Source organism: Geotrypetes seraphini, chromosome 1 (assembly GCF_902459505.1).
Source record: "Geotrypetes seraphini chromosome 1, aGeoSer1.1, whole genome shotgun sequence".
Taxonomy (NCBI): Eukaryota; Metazoa; Chordata; class Amphibia; order Gymnophiona; family Dermophiidae; genus Geotrypetes; species Geotrypetes seraphini.
This window is the reverse complement of record NC_047084.1, coordinates 229,757,613-229,773,443: the sequence shown is the minus strand read 5'-3', so window position 1 is coordinate 229,773,443 and position 15,831 is coordinate 229,757,613.

The window sequence follows — 15,831 nt, the reverse complement described above, 5'->3', positions numbered from 1 at the left end:
CAATTTATCAAGACAAGAGGGAAAGGTACTCAATAGAAGAATCTGCTAAGATGTGCAGTACCTACAAGGCATATTTTGGCATGGCTGTTGGAGATCAAGACAAATCTTGGGCACCACACTTCACATGCAATCACTGCAAAGAATCTCTGGGATGGCAAAATCACATCTCCCCTCAGCCATCTCTTTTCCAAGCTTAAGAGTCCTAACCTTTTTAGATCAAGATTGTGTGGAAACCTTAAAATCAGGAGACAGTATTGTTGTTGATAATTTACAAAGACTAGCTTCTGTTGAGTGATCTGAAAAACATATTCCCATTTAACATAATGCCCTTCTAAGAAAGCTGATAAGTTCAAATGATCCCACCTACAGCCAGCTTGAGAAGTCAATACCTGAGAGGATCAATGTAGCTTCACACTAGATTAGGCTGTATAGACCAAATCTTTTCTGTCAGGCCTTTATTTGAAGAAAAGATAAAATATGGAAAAGAACCATTGCAATATTCATTGACTTAAAATGTGTCGGACACATTAAGCTGTTGCAGAACCCAGTATCCCTTACCAGTTTAGTTTTTGAGGCAGAACATGGGAGGCACCAACCATTGAGAGATGAAGAAGGTAACCTCTCCTAATCCCTTCTGTGCAACACTACTCAATATGAACACTCATCTAAAACATGGATGTTCTTTATTAATTTTCAAAACTATAACAGTGCAATACAACCAATGCAACTCATAGTAATACAATAAAAGCACATTCATCTTTCTCATGTTCATAATCATCCATTCCCCCCCTACCCACCCATCCACCCAAACAATTATCATTCCATATAACACAAACATATATTATCATAAATATCCTATCCATTCTGAATAATATCTTCTCACCCATCCCAATTACAGTGGAACCTTGGTTTACGAGCATAATTCGTTCCAGAAGCATGCTCGTAAACCAAATTGCTCGTATATCAAAGCAAGTTTCACCATAGGAAGTAAGGGAAACTGCTTTGATTGGTTCCACCTCTTTCCCCACCTCCCCGAGGCTACCGGCGCTGCTCCATTCTCCCCCCCCCTTTGAGGAATCCGACGCTGTTCCAAACCCAACCCCCCCCCGCGATCCGGCATCCCCCCAGCGATCCGGCATCCCCCTCTCCACCGCTATCCTACTTCCCCCTCCCCCCCGAGCAGTCAATGACACCCTTTACCCGACTTGGCACCAGTGCCGGTGCCCGAAAATCCTCCCTCTTCTGGCGCGGCTGGGCTGTGCATCGGAGATCCTCCTTCTTCTAGTCTGGGCTAGGCTGGACTGGCTTTGAGCATTTACGCATGCTCAAAGCCTTCTGGTCTCGCTCTCTCCGAGATTGAGAACGAGACCAGAAGGCTTTGAGCATGCACAAATGCTCAAAGCCAGTCCAGCCCAGCCCAGCCCAGAAGGAGGATCTCCGATGCACCGCCCAGCCCAGGCCGCGCCAGAAGAGGGAGGATCTTCGGGCACCGGCATTGGTGCCAAGTCAGGTAAAGGGTGTCATTGACTGCTCGGGGGGAGGGGGGAAGTAGGATCACGGTGGAGGGGGGCAACGCGAGTGGGGGGGATGCCGGATAGCTGGGGGGGATGCCGGATCGTGGGGGGGGGGGGGCGCTCGTACAGCGAGGCAAGCTCGGTTTACGAGGCACCAAGTTTGCGAATGTTTTGCTCGTCTTGCAAAACACTCGCAAACTAGTGCACTCGTAAACCGAGGTACCACTGTATAAATATTCAAAAATCAATTTATGACATAAAGAATCCCCTACCCCCCCTGCCCTGGATATGTACCAAAATAAAGAACAAACCGATTCACAGTCAACAAACAATTACAATGAGATAACATAAGATGCCAATGGGCCCCATATTAATTTAAATATATTACCATGCCCTAAATTTTCAGCATTTATTCTTTCAAATCTATAACTAGAGCAAAGACTTGCCCACCAGAACGAAAAATTTAAACGATCATAGTACTTACAATTTCAGGTGGTCATTTGGATGGCTATCCCAGTCATTATAAGGAAAAGACGACTTTTATACTGATCTATAAGGTGTTTAACATGTGCCACAAATAACTGCCTCCTCTTAAATGGAAATAAATATATTTTTTGGACTTTCCCTATCCTACTCAGAGCAGGCCTACACCATACCCCTTTGTCATTTGGGAATTCTTTAGTTTTAGATGTCCATATCCCAGCATTGTAAAATCTAAGTGCAAGTTGTCAAAATCCCAAATGTAAATGGCACTTCTAAAATAATTGTAATCACCCCCATTAATACATATATGATTATCCTAGTACACCTCACTTAGAAAAATGACTCTTGCATCTTCCTGGGATTCAGCATTCTTTTATACTGAATCTATACCTTAACCTGGGGGGGGAGGGAGTATGTGGAAGGGGGGAATTGGGCATGACCCTAAGTAAGCTTTTCAATCCTCCATTGCTCCAGGTACAAAACCTTCATTGTGAGCCAACTAGGGGCAGAGAAAGTACCTGCATATAATATACAGAAAGGTGGTATATCAAATACCCTTTATCCCTTTATTAGAGGAGAAGAGGAGCCTAATGATTAGTGTAGCAGCCTAGAAACCTGAGTTTTATTCCTTAAGTGGCTTCTTGTGACTCTGGGCAGGTCACATGCAAAGCACTTTGATTGTAACCACAGAGAGGAGAAATATGAAATCCCATCTCCTTTACCCTTTCCCTACATTCTGAAATCCTTTATCTATTGATATTATTACTGAAGCTTCCCTTCTAAAATGTAAAGCCTTGGTGAAAACCTGGCATTTTTAGACAAGCTTTTGTGGATCAAGTTTGATCTATAGTTTTAGAGTCCAAGATAATGTTTTTTCATTTTCCTTTTCTTTTGTGTCCCACAATAATTTTTTTCTCCAGGTTGTATTAATGTTGTGCTACAGTTCTCCTTCCCCTGGTTTTGACTATTTGGTTTTGCTCATATGTTTATTGTCTGGGTTTTTATTGTTCCATTATCAAGATGGACTCCCAATGGCAGTATATTAAGCTCTCATAAATAATAAATGATACATTTTTCTAAGGGCTGCTTTTGAGTGATGAGCACCTTTTAGCCGATACTAAAAATTAGGAATTTTCCATAACCTTATACGCTGTATTATATTACTCATAACTTCTTTCTTTTAGGCATAAGAACATAAGAATAGCCTTACTGGGTCAGACCAATGGTCCATCAAGCTCAGTAGACCGTTCTTATCATGGCCAATCCAGGTCACTAGTACCTGGCCAAAACCCAAGGTGTAGCAATATTCCAGGCAAGCAATGGCTTCCCCCATGTCTTTCTCAATAACAGACTATGGACTTTTCTTCCATGAACTTGTCCAAATCTTTCTCAAAACTAGCTACCTTATTCCTGTCTAGCTCTTTATTTATCATAATATTGAAAAGCAAAGGTAGTTAAAAACATTTTTAAAAATGACTGGTAAAAAGTACCCATGCACTTTGCAACTAAAATATGTAGGCTGTGTGATAACTACTACAAGTACCGCTTATACTCAAATATAAACCAATCTGAATATAAACCAAGGTAACTTTTTTCCCTCAAAAAAAGAGGAAAAAAGGTTGACTCAAATATCCAAGTAAGTTAATGTTCTTTCTCCTACCTCCCCCCCTAAAAAAAACACACAAAAAAATAAAATTTAAATCTTACTTTCCCTGACTTGTCCTGTTTTGTCCCATCCTAGCCTGGCAGCCCCAGCCTGGCTACCCCAGACAGCCTGACAGCTTCAGCCACAGCCACAGCCTAGCATCCACAGCCATTGCAGGCCTCCCATGGACCTGTCTTAAACTCTGGGTGGTCTAGGGTTAAACTGGGAAAGCATTTTGTCCCAGCCAGCTCTGCTCTACCCCCTGGACCTATCCAAAGCCTACCTTTTATGCCCTAGTAGTCTAGAGGTGAACCAGGGCAGAAGCAATGCTCCTGTGCTCTTGCCCCATGCAGACTCATTGTTTAAAATTGCTGCCACGAGTTCCCGTGGCAATCTCACAGACTTTGCAGTCTCACGAGGTTATCATGGGAACTCACAGCAGCCATTTTGATCAGCAAGTCTGCACGGAACAGGAGTATAGGAGCATTGATCCTGTCCCAATTCACTTCTGGACCACTAAAGCGTAAAATGTAGGCTGTGAATGGGTCTAGGGTGCGGGAGGGAGGTGGAGTGGAGCAGAGCCGGCTGGGACAGGATGTGGGAAGAGCCTCTCCTGTCTTGGCTCACTGCTTAAGGCAGGACCATGGGAAACCTGCAGTGGATCTGAGAGGGGTGGGGTGGTACAGAGCAGGGGAGGCTCGAATATAAACTGAGCCCCCCCCCCATTTTGGGCCATTTTTTTGGCCCCAAAATCTCAGTTTATATTTGAGTATATAGGGTATTGTATATAAACTCTAAAATAAATGTTTCTTTTTTAAAGAGCTCTTAATTGCAGTATTGCTTATATCTAACAAACGTCAAAGTTTCATTTATTGATTTTTAAATTTCTGTTTCACATACAATATATTTATTTTACCTCATTGTATGACTGTGGTTTTCTTTAAACATCTCATTAGCTTCAAATTTTGACCTTTTCAGATCACTCAGATACAGTTTTTGCTTCAGATTGATTTTGCCCTTCAACCATGTAAGTAAAGAATGTCCAATTACTCGGTGCGATCGATATGATGGCATGAACAAACATTCCAAATAAATGGAACACTTTGTTTCTTATTCATGCTTTCATGTCCTCCCTGATCATTTTAGCCCAGTAAATCAACATTTATATTGTATATTCTTTATGAACAACTTACACTAGGCTGAACAAAATCTATTTGAAGAATTCACACAACCTTCATGACTTATATAAGCTTCTTGAATATTAGTACACTAACCATAAATCAGATATTCAATCAATAGAACTGAGAGGAGAAGACAAACAAATATGTTTGTTTCTTATATAGTAAAAGAAAACCTGAACCTGTTACAGGAAAGCTATTATAACAAATATAGTATTTAAAAAATGCTCAGTGATTTGCATTAGTGTTGATTTTTTTTCTTGAAGTACAGACCTAGTTTACTAACTGTTTTTTTTTTTTTTAACATGTTCATATTAAATAATACAAACTCCATTATTCTCTGAATGTAAACTAAAGTGTGTTTATGTCAGTGATTTCCAAAGCTGTTCTGGGGAAACCCCAGCCAATCAGGTTTTCAGGATATCCGCAATAAATATTCATAAAATTGATTTGCATATCCTGCCTCCTTAGGTAGACATATAAAAAGGTGCACTGCTCAGCAGTGTATGCTAAATGCTGATCCACCCGTAGGAATAGAATGGGTGACTCAGCATTTAGTGTCCGTTGTTTGGCAGCATTGTAAAAGGACCCATTAGTATGCAAATCTACCACTTGTAAATTCACTTGAAAAAGTCTGACTAGCTGGGGTTACCCCAGTATAGGTATGGAAACCCTTGGTTATGGGCAGGGCTGGATTAACACTATATTGTGCCTAGGCATACATATATTTGTGGGGCTCCCTACCAGGTACCTCTTCTTCTACCATCAATTCAGCTCTCTGAAGTAGCAGGGAAAAGTGCACAGCCTAGCTATGAATATGACAGCATAATAGTTGTGAGTGAACATGGAGACTATGCAAGCATATACATTGAATAGAGGGGAGTAATAGGTAGAGCTGGAGAGCTGCCAAGTTACTCAGTTCAAGGAGGGAAATTTTGAGCCAATCCTGGATTTCTGTAATCCTTTACTGGTACTATAGGGTCAGATTTCAATGCTGATTTCAGTAGATGGTATAAGGAACTATAAATAGAACACTTAGGGCTCCTTTTACTAAGGTGTGCTAACATTTTTAGCGCACGCAGGAAATTATCGCACGCTACACCACGCGCTACACTTCTAGAACTAATGCCAGCTCAATGCTGGCATTAAGATCTAGCGTGCGTGGCAATGTAGCACGTGCTATTCCGCGCGTTAGAGCCCTAACGCGGCTTAGTAAAAGGAGCCCTTAATTAGAAATACACATTCAAAAACAGGATTGGCCAAAAAAAGTCTCCCTTCTGGAGCTGGGTAACTTGACAGTTCTGCATCAGTGGGCTGAAAACTAAGGAGACTGGGCAAGTCATTTTACTCTCCATTGCCTCTACTACAAATCAGAAATTTTAAGTACAAACTGCCTGAAAGAGTGAGATTTAAGGACCATGTGTCCAAGATATACATTTAGAAAGCCTTATGTATAAAGGAAGATTTACAAATAGAGAAAGGAAAATAAAATATTTAGAATTTTTGATACTTTGGAAAAGATATAGGTGGAATGTAGGCATTATTTGGTAGATAACACGTGGAGGGGCATAATATTAATTAAAAAAAAGTCTAAGTCTGTTTTTTGGTCTAGAACGCTAGTCATCCAAAGTTGGAAACGTCCAAAGTCCATTCTCGAAAAATATGTCCAAAATATATATATTTTTTGAGAATCATCTATTTCTACATCCAGCCAATTGATCGTCCAAACCACCAAGTCGTCTTATCTTTATACCCCATTCTCGTCCAAAAATGTGTCCAAGTCAAAAATGCATAGAAAAAGACCTTTTGGACGTAGGAGGGGTCAGCAAAATGATGGACCTGCTACCCAGACATAGCAACAGAGTAGTGGGACACCTTACAGCAATGTTTCTCAACTCAGTCCTGGAGTACCCCCTTGCCAGTCAGGTTTTCAAGATATCCACAATGAATATGTATGAAAGAAATTTTCATATAATGAAGGTAGTGTATGCAAATCAAGTTTATGCAAATTCAATGTGGCTATCCTGAAAACCTGACTGTCAAGGAGGTACTCCAGGATCGAGTTGAGAAACACTGTCTTTCAGGGCACTGCTGTGAACTTCACAAAAAGGGTACCACATAAACATCTCACCATAACTCCTTTATAGGTCATGGTGAACCCCCCAAAACATACTATACCCACCTGTCTACCACACCAATAGCCCTTATGGCTGCAGGTGCCACTTCTATGGCAGTACAGTAGGGTGGGAGTTGGAGTTGGTAGGTGCACATTTTCCAGCATGAATGCAGTGGTTAGAGTGGCTTATGGGCCTGGGTCCTCCTCTCTATGGTTCACTAGCCTTACTCTCCCCCTCCTCCTACCCCCCCCCCAACTACTTAAGCCATCTCTGTGCAGATCTTCTAGGTTTTCCTATGACAGGTGCTGATGTTCTGGAGGCAGGTATGTACTTTTTTATTCCAATTTTTATGTTGGGGGGGAGATCAGTGATCACTGGGGGAGTGTGTGGGAGTCTGTACATTGTCCCTGCGGTGATTATCTGGTCACTTTTGATACCTTCTGGGCACTTAGATCTGTTTTTAAATCACCTAAGTCACAACGTATATGTTCCATCTACGAAGTCTCATTAAACTTTCGAATAGCTGTAGAATGACTAAGTCTAGGTCGGCCCATATCCCACCTATCTCCTGCCCTAACCACTCCTTCAAAAATGCCTCTTTTCACTCTCGGCGTACAGTAGCAGGGAAAAGGCCTAAGCTACTTTTAGATACATCTAAAACCCATTTTGAATTATCGACACTTGGATGACCTGTCTTTTTGATCATCCAAGTGCCAACTTAGACGGGTTTTTAGATGTATTTCCATATGGATTATGAACGTCATAATGTATTAACTGGGCTGAAAACCTCCATTCACTTAGTATAGGCACAACTTCTCCATTCCAGCCCATATTATAAAAGGGAAGCTTTGTTTATACGAGTCTGTCCTCATCAGGGGACACAAAAACATAACACAAATACAAAGGAAATCCCACTAAAGTATACTAAATGAGATAGTGGAGCGAAATGGTCTCAGAAACTTACCTGGATAAGGATATATTCAATCCAATACCAGGTCATTAAAGGTTTGTAGTTCCATCATTGACCAAATTGCCTTCACCTCCTTTTTTGTGAAAGCATGACCACAAGTTTTAAGCTAAGTATTTAAACTACTTACACACTAAGGTGGAAAAAAGTATTTATAAATTTGATAGCAAAGTATAGAAGATCCGGTGAGGAAGTAGTACATAAAGCCTGACACAATGAATTTGTATGAGTGTTAGGTGGTACTTCTGAGGATCTACAAACATTGTATTATTCACTGTGAAGAGAGTTAAGAGGGATAAGAGAATATATACCCTTCCAATCTGAAGTAAAATCTATTGTGTCATAAATTAATTATTTTTTACTTTTTCTTCTTTATAGACAGCAAAAAAAACACTTAACTTAAAGTGTGCAGAGTACTGACAAGCCCAAAGGGGACCCGTTTCGCCACTAACGTGACTTTTTCAAGGGTTCTCAGGACACTCTGTTAAAATATAAAACACACACCATTAATTAATAATTTCCCCTAAAGTGTGTTTAAAAATCTATTTGACCTAAGCCAAAACATAAAAACTTTAGGATAAATATCCAATGATTAAAATCACACGATGCTATAAATTTTATTTCCTTAAAAAGGGCTAACACCCAACATTCAATGGCAAACTCATAAATATAAGGAAGTTTTTAATACATTCATTTTCACTTCACATATCTATATTTCAATAATAAAGTGACTTCTATATCACACCCTCTATTAATTGTGAAAAAAACTAGTGATTAATCTTAAACAGTAAGCTGCCGGCAACTCTTAAAACCGGCAGTCTGTGTAGCATTTAAAACTTAGTTTATTCTTGGCGCATTAATTAACTGCTTCCTCATTCCAAGAGCAGTTGTTATACGGCATGTTTTAAATTCATAACAAGTTATTTGTTGCAATAGAGTTAAAACCAGAGTCTACTTACTTATGTTACATCCTGCCTCACTTAGGGCTGTTTGTTTCTGCTGCAAGATTTTTTGCCAAGATGCCATTTAAAATACTCTAAGGCAGTGTTCTTCAACCTTTTTACACATATGGACCGGCGGAAATAAAATAATTATTTCGTGGACCGGCAAACTACTAAGACTGAAATTTTTTTTAAAAAACCATCGCCGCCCCGTCCCCGCAAGCTCGGTCCCACAAACCATCTGATCCCATCCGCACAAGCCTCAAATAGTTATAATTTTATATTGAACATATTTTATTAAAGTATAAAAAGAAACAATATTCTATACAATTGTCATTTTATAAATACAAATAATACAGGGCAAAATCAACAAAACCCCTGTCTCCCCTCCCCTTCACATATATCCCCTCTACTATCAAGAAAACTGAATAAGCCAAATTATTACAGAATGCTACACAAATATCAAGTAACAGAATACCACAGTCACACATGACAGGAATGGTGTTAGGGGAGTGGAACTAGGGCAACTGCCCCCTGGTCAGAGAGAGCCCTAAGCCAGCTGGAAGCTAAAGAAGCACTGCCTGGGCTTTGCACTCCCCAATTATGTCTAGCAAGATACATATTTCAAATCTGATATATTTGAATCACAAGATAGAAATAAAATTATTTTTTTCTACCTTTTCTCGTCTCTGATTTCTGCTTTCATTGCCTTTTCACTCTCTTCCAGCCAGTGTCTGCCCTAAGAACATAAGAATTGCCACTGCTGGGTCTAAGACCAGCACCCTAACGGAGACTAGCCCTACCAGCGCACGTTCTTGTTCAGCAGGAACTTGTCTAACTTTGTCTTGAATCCTTGGAGGGTGTTTTCCCCTATAACAGCCTCTGGAAGAGCATTCCAGCTTTCTACCACAGAACTTCCTTACGTTTGTATGGAATCTATCCCCTTTCAACTTTAGAGAGTGCCCTCTCGTTCTCCCTGCCTTAGCTACTAAGTCTATTCCCTTCAGTACCTTGAATGTTTCTATCATGTCCCCTCTCAATCTCCTCTGCTCAAGGGAGAAGAGGCCCAGTTTCTCTAATCTTTCGCTGTACGGCAACTCCTCCAGCCCCTTAACCATTTTAGTCGCTCTTCTCTGGATCCTTTCGAGTAGTACCGTGTCCTTCTTCAAGTACCAGTGCTGGACGCAGTACTCCAGGTGAGGGCGTACCATGGCCCGGTACAGCAGCATGATAACCTTCTCTGTCTCTTCAGTCCAGCATCTGCCCCTTCCATTCACTGTCTGTCTTTCCCTGCCATCTCTCCTACTGCCCCCCCCCCACACCCCAATTTGGTCTAGCATCCATCATCTTCCTTCTGTTCCCCTTATGGTCTGGCATCTCTATCCTTCCCTCTCCCCCTGTGGTTTTTAGCATATCTCTCTTCTCATTTCCTCCACTCAGATCTGATCATTCTCTGCTCTCTCTTCCCTTTTCTTCTCTGGTCTTCCTTCTCTATTTTCTGCCTCCATCTAAATTAAATTCTTTCTTACTATTTAGTCCTGTTTCCCTCTTTTCACTGTGTCTATGCACAGCTTGTCACCCCTTTCCCTCACCCCTCCATTATCTTACTATTTTCTTTCCCCTTTATTTATCTCCTCCTTCCATCCAGTATGTGTTCTTTCCCCACTTCCATTCAGCATCTGCTCTCCCCTCTCAACTGACATCCATCTGCCTTCTGCTCTCTCTCCCTTCTTCTCACTTCCATCATCTGTCCCCTTCTCTCTCTCTCTCTCATCTCCTCCATTCCATCATCTGCCCCTTCTCTCTCTCTCTCTCTCTCTCCCCCCCAACTTCCATCATCTGCCCCCCTTCCCCTCACCTTTGTGGGTCACTTTCTTTCCCCTGAGGGTGGCTCATGTCACAGGGGAAGCTTTGGCCGAGCAGAACCGCTTGATTGACAGTGGAACTTACTTGATTGATGTCGATGCTGGGGCCCGTTGCCGTTTGAAGGAAAAAAAAAAAAAAGGTGGAAAAAAGGGACCTGTAAAGGCGAGAGGAAGGGAAACCTCCAGGACAGCTGCTCTTTGCCCTCCTTCAGCGGCCCAAGAGTTCAGACCAGCAGCGGCAGCTCTGTATGCTTTTAACTTCGGCACAGAGCTGCCCCTAATCAATAGTTTAGCGCGGTTTCATGAGGCAGCCTCGGGGCCTTTGATAGCCGGCCCGCTTCGATGATGCGATGTGGGCCGGCCTAGCAAAGGCCCCGAGGCTGCCTTATGAAACCGCGCTAAACTATTGATTAGGGGCAGCTCTGTGCCGAAGTTAAAAGCATACAGAGCTGCCGCTGCTGGTCTGGAGGTGCGGAGACAAGGCAGGAGGCAAACGCGGTGGAAGGCAGGAGTCCCGGCGAAGGCAGGAGTCCCGGCACAGCGACTGCAACAGGAAGTTGCAAGTCAGCTGACGCCGGCCTTTCGTTGCGGCGGGGACCGAATCCTTCGCGGACCGGCAAGATTTTGTTTGCGGACCGGCACCGGTCCGCGGACCGGCGGTTGAAGAACTGTGCTCTAAGGCATGCACCCTTTAGTCAATTCTATTAGTACATGCATAAAAGATCTAACTCAAAGTGGAAGTCTCATTATCGCCTCCAGACCCACATACTCTTCTGTGTCCTGCGGGTGGCACGTCCGAACTGCAGAGCAATCCCAATACCGAGGTGGTTGCGGGAACGCTCTTTGTGGAGGGATGTCGGGAGGAAAAAGGTCCCGGGAGAAGGTGGAATGGATGGGAGTTGCAGGTTTTGTTGCGACTCCCTCGGAGGTAACCTTACTGGACATTTGGAAAATGCTCCAAAGAATGGACAGAATAGCCCAAGAAACAACAGACTTGGTAAGGAAAGTAGACTCTTTAACAAAGACTTTTGATGATTTTAAACTGAGAATGAGACTAAATTTTCAGCAGTAAATGAAGATATAACAGCTTTAAAATCTGCAGTGGACACTTTGATTAAAGACAAACTTATGACACATAGAAAAATAAAACAGTTAGAAAATTTCAGCAGGAGGCTCAATTTGCGCTTGTTAAATTTCCTGAGAACACTGGAAATCTCAGCAGTGGAATTGTTCAGAAAATATCTAACTCAAAATCTTGGTTACGCTCCTGAGGCTGTACCTCCTTTAAATAAGATTTATTATCTACCTATGGGTACAAAGAAAAAACCAGGGAGTGACCCAGTAAAGGAGAATGAAATACAACAAGCTCAGACTGGAATGGACCTGATAAATCTTTCAGAAATTTTGGAATCAGCAACATTATCAACAATTGAAGAAAGAGCTACTTTACTTGTTTCTTTTATTTTCCAGCAAGGTTTAAATTCTATTTTGAAACTTTATTTTCAGAAATCGCAAATTCCCTTTTTAGGGCAGTGTTTATGGCTATTCCCTGATGTGAACAAATAAACTCAGGAAAGAAGAAAACTTTTCTTAGTAATGAGGCAAGAAACAAAGGAGATTGGGGCCACTTTTCAATTAATGTATCCATGTAAATGCCTGATTAAATATGCAGGGACAAAGTATACCTTTTTTGTTCCTGACCATCTGCGGACTTTTCTAGACTTGAAGAAGATCTCCAGAGGTTAAAGGGATATATTATAGACATTAGGAGTCACCATTTAAGCCTTTTACTTTTCTTTTTTCCTAAAAAAAAATTCATGGTCCCATGTATTAAAGACTTCTCGTCCCTTATAGGATTTTTGAGGTCTAAGAAGATAAAATAATTTATTTCCTATATACCTGCTTAAGTAGTAATGCTTGTATAATTTTTCAAAATATAAATAAATAATTTAAAAATAATAATAATAATATGCTAAAAATATTTAAAACTGTCCATATTATTGCCACTCGGCCCACTTTGCTAACATTAGTTGTTCTTTGTCGTCAACTTCTTAAATTCATGTGCATGTGTAATGCTATTGCTAATCGCGCAAAAATATTAAAAAATTACATTAAAGTGCTAAATCCAAAGTCAAAAAACCACAGCATATTCTTAAGACTAAAGCTGATTATTAAATGATTAAATTAAAAAAAAAAACTCCCATTCATAACTACAATTAACTAATACTTCATCCCGAATGTCATGCTTCATTTCAAGTTCACTTCATTTTTCATTTCTAAAAAACTGAAGGCACATTCAAAAAATAGCGGATGGGGGGCGCTAGAGAGCCCGATCAAGATGGAGGCTTGAGTTACGGGCTCCCGCCACTAACTCCGCTTATATAAACATATCACTCTTTCTAAAAGTGAAATTTGCTGTTTCGGTGCGTGTCTGCGATGCCTCTCCCCAAGCAGGGTAAGATCGAGGCTGCCTTTGCCGGCACTTCGGGAGCCAAACGACAAAAACAGGATCCCCCGACGCCTACAAAAAGTGAGTCGAGCAGGCCGCGTGTTGACACGGAACAAATGATTTCAGATCAATTACAGCAGATCTCAAATATGATGTCGGAAAGTAAAGACGACATCAAAGATATTAAATACGAGATTATGAATCTTACCGAAAAGATCTCGGCAATGGATGCTAAAATGATTGTGTTGGAGCGAAAAACTCAACTAATTGATGAAGTATGCACGAACCAAAAAACTGATCGGAAAGCCATTTACGTCCTGGAGGCCCAAATGGAAGATCTGGGCAATCGTGGGCGTCGTCAGAATCTACGTATCAGTGGCTTGAATGAGGGTACTGAGGGCTCGGACGCCTGCAAGTTTTTCGAGGAATGGCTTCCTAAAGTGCTCTCCTTTCAATTTACCAGACCTTTGGAGGTAGAAAGAGCTCATCGGGTGCCCACGAAGATACAAAATGGCTCTCAGAGAGCGAGACCGATAGTGATGAAGCTTCTTCGCTTCCCCCACGTGGCAGCGATTTTGGAAAAAATGCGATCGCTCCACAAGATTGAGTGACAGGGCCAGACCATCTATATTTCGGCGGATTATACAAAAGCAACAGCCGATAAGTGGCGAAGATTTCTTGCTTTGCGCCCTCGCCTTCGGGCTCTGGATGCCCGATTTGGTCTTCTTTCGCCAGCCCGCTTCAAAATTACATTTCAAAACAAAACTAAAACCTACTCCGAGCCGGGTGAAGTGGAGCATTTTCTCCAGGAGCAAGAAGCACTACTGCGCATGGAAACGTGACTATAATACTTTGCTAGCTCCGGTTTAGTGAATACTACCGTATTTTCACGCATATAACGCGCGCGTTATACATGATTTTACAAACCGTGCATAACCTTGCGCGTTATACGCGTGAGCGCGTTTTACAACTTTTTTTTTCAATCCGATTGGCATCCCCCCTGCGAACCGGCATCCTCCCCCCCGCTCGCGTCAAACCCCCCCCCCCCGCGATCCTACATCCCCCCAGCACCAAACATCTCTTACCCGATTGGGCACCGGCACCAGCACCAATGCACAGGAAGTGCCAGTGCCCGAAGATCCTCCCTCGTTGGTTTGGGCTGGGCTGGGCTGGGCTGGGCGGTGCGATGCAGGAGAGATAATCCTTCTTCCTGTGCCGGGCTGGACTAGGCTTTGAGCATTTGCGCATGCTCAAAGCCTTCTGGTCTCACTCTCTCCGAGAGCACTGGTCGCAGGTGTGGAGCAATTGCAACAGACCATTGCATTCAGCGTCTCTCAGACAATCACTATTTTTTGTTCTTCATAAATCGCTCTGGACTCCTATCAAACACCAACGAGTCTCCCCAACCTCCTCCAATAACTGCTGGTGTTGCAAGACCCATTTGGGAACTTTTCAGCATATGCTTTTCGACTGTCCTTTTGCTTCAACATTCTGGACTGAAGTGGGAGATATAGTAGGTCAAATTCTCTTTCTATCTCCAACAATATCTTATTGCCAGGTAATATTACAATCCGCCATACTGGAGCCTCCACTCTCTCGATCATATTCCGTCCTTTATGACATTCTCCTGGGGTTAGCCATAAAGACTGTACTCCTTCATTGGAAATGCAAAACCTCAATACCTACGAATCAATGGTGGAATATGGTACTTATGTGCTATAAATATGAATTACGATTGGCTGAGTGTAGAGGCTCCCAACGGACTTTTTATGGTATCTGGTCTCCATTGCAGAAATACTGTGATTCCATTACTTGAACTGTCTGCCTACATATATATTGCACTTCCTGATGCTGTTCTGCTATGTACCATCCGCTGGATACTTTGCTCTGCTACTGCCTTTGATTATTTTTTTTTATTTGTTCTTCTGTTGTTCTTTCTTTCTTCAATAAAATGATTTGACTTAAAAAAAAAAAAAAATAGCGTATGACATATTCAAAAATAAGCACCTGGCTTCTCCTGAATTATTAAAAGGAAAATTTAGAAAAAAGGTTTCCAATCTGTATAAGAATTTAACCCCATTGGTTCAACAGATTGCAGCATGAAAGTCTATTTAGCTTCTTTCTGTATAAGTTTTCTCTTCCTGTCACCCCCTCTTTATTAGAGTTCACTTGATCAATTGCTACACATTTGAGATCTTAAAAAGGAGTGTTGATGAATTAAGCAGTGCTCCACCAAAGGAAGAAGGAAGAATAAGACATATGCCTCAGGTTCCAAAATTTAAGGGGGTGTCAGATTTTCTCAGGATTCAGGAGACTATGATTGCCACCTGCCTGGATTTTTTCAGGATTCTAAAAAATTATCTATTATTTATCTCAAAGCCAGAAGGATGGCTAAGTGTTTGGATATATATAGAGTTTATCCCACTACAGGTCTCCATGCTCTCTCTTTCCAGAGAGAGCAGAGGCTGTGGTAGGGAGGGGGCGTGTCCATGAAGGAGAGGAATGAGAAGAGGTAGGGGGGGAGAAGGGGAATTTGAAGATCCAGTCCCACAGGGAGTCTGGATGGCAGTCTGAAGAAACAAGATAGTTTCTCATTGGCCAGCTTGTTTGAGGCAGAAATCGTCTCATACTTCTGACTAAAAGTTTAGTGTGAACACCTCCCAGCATCAAGC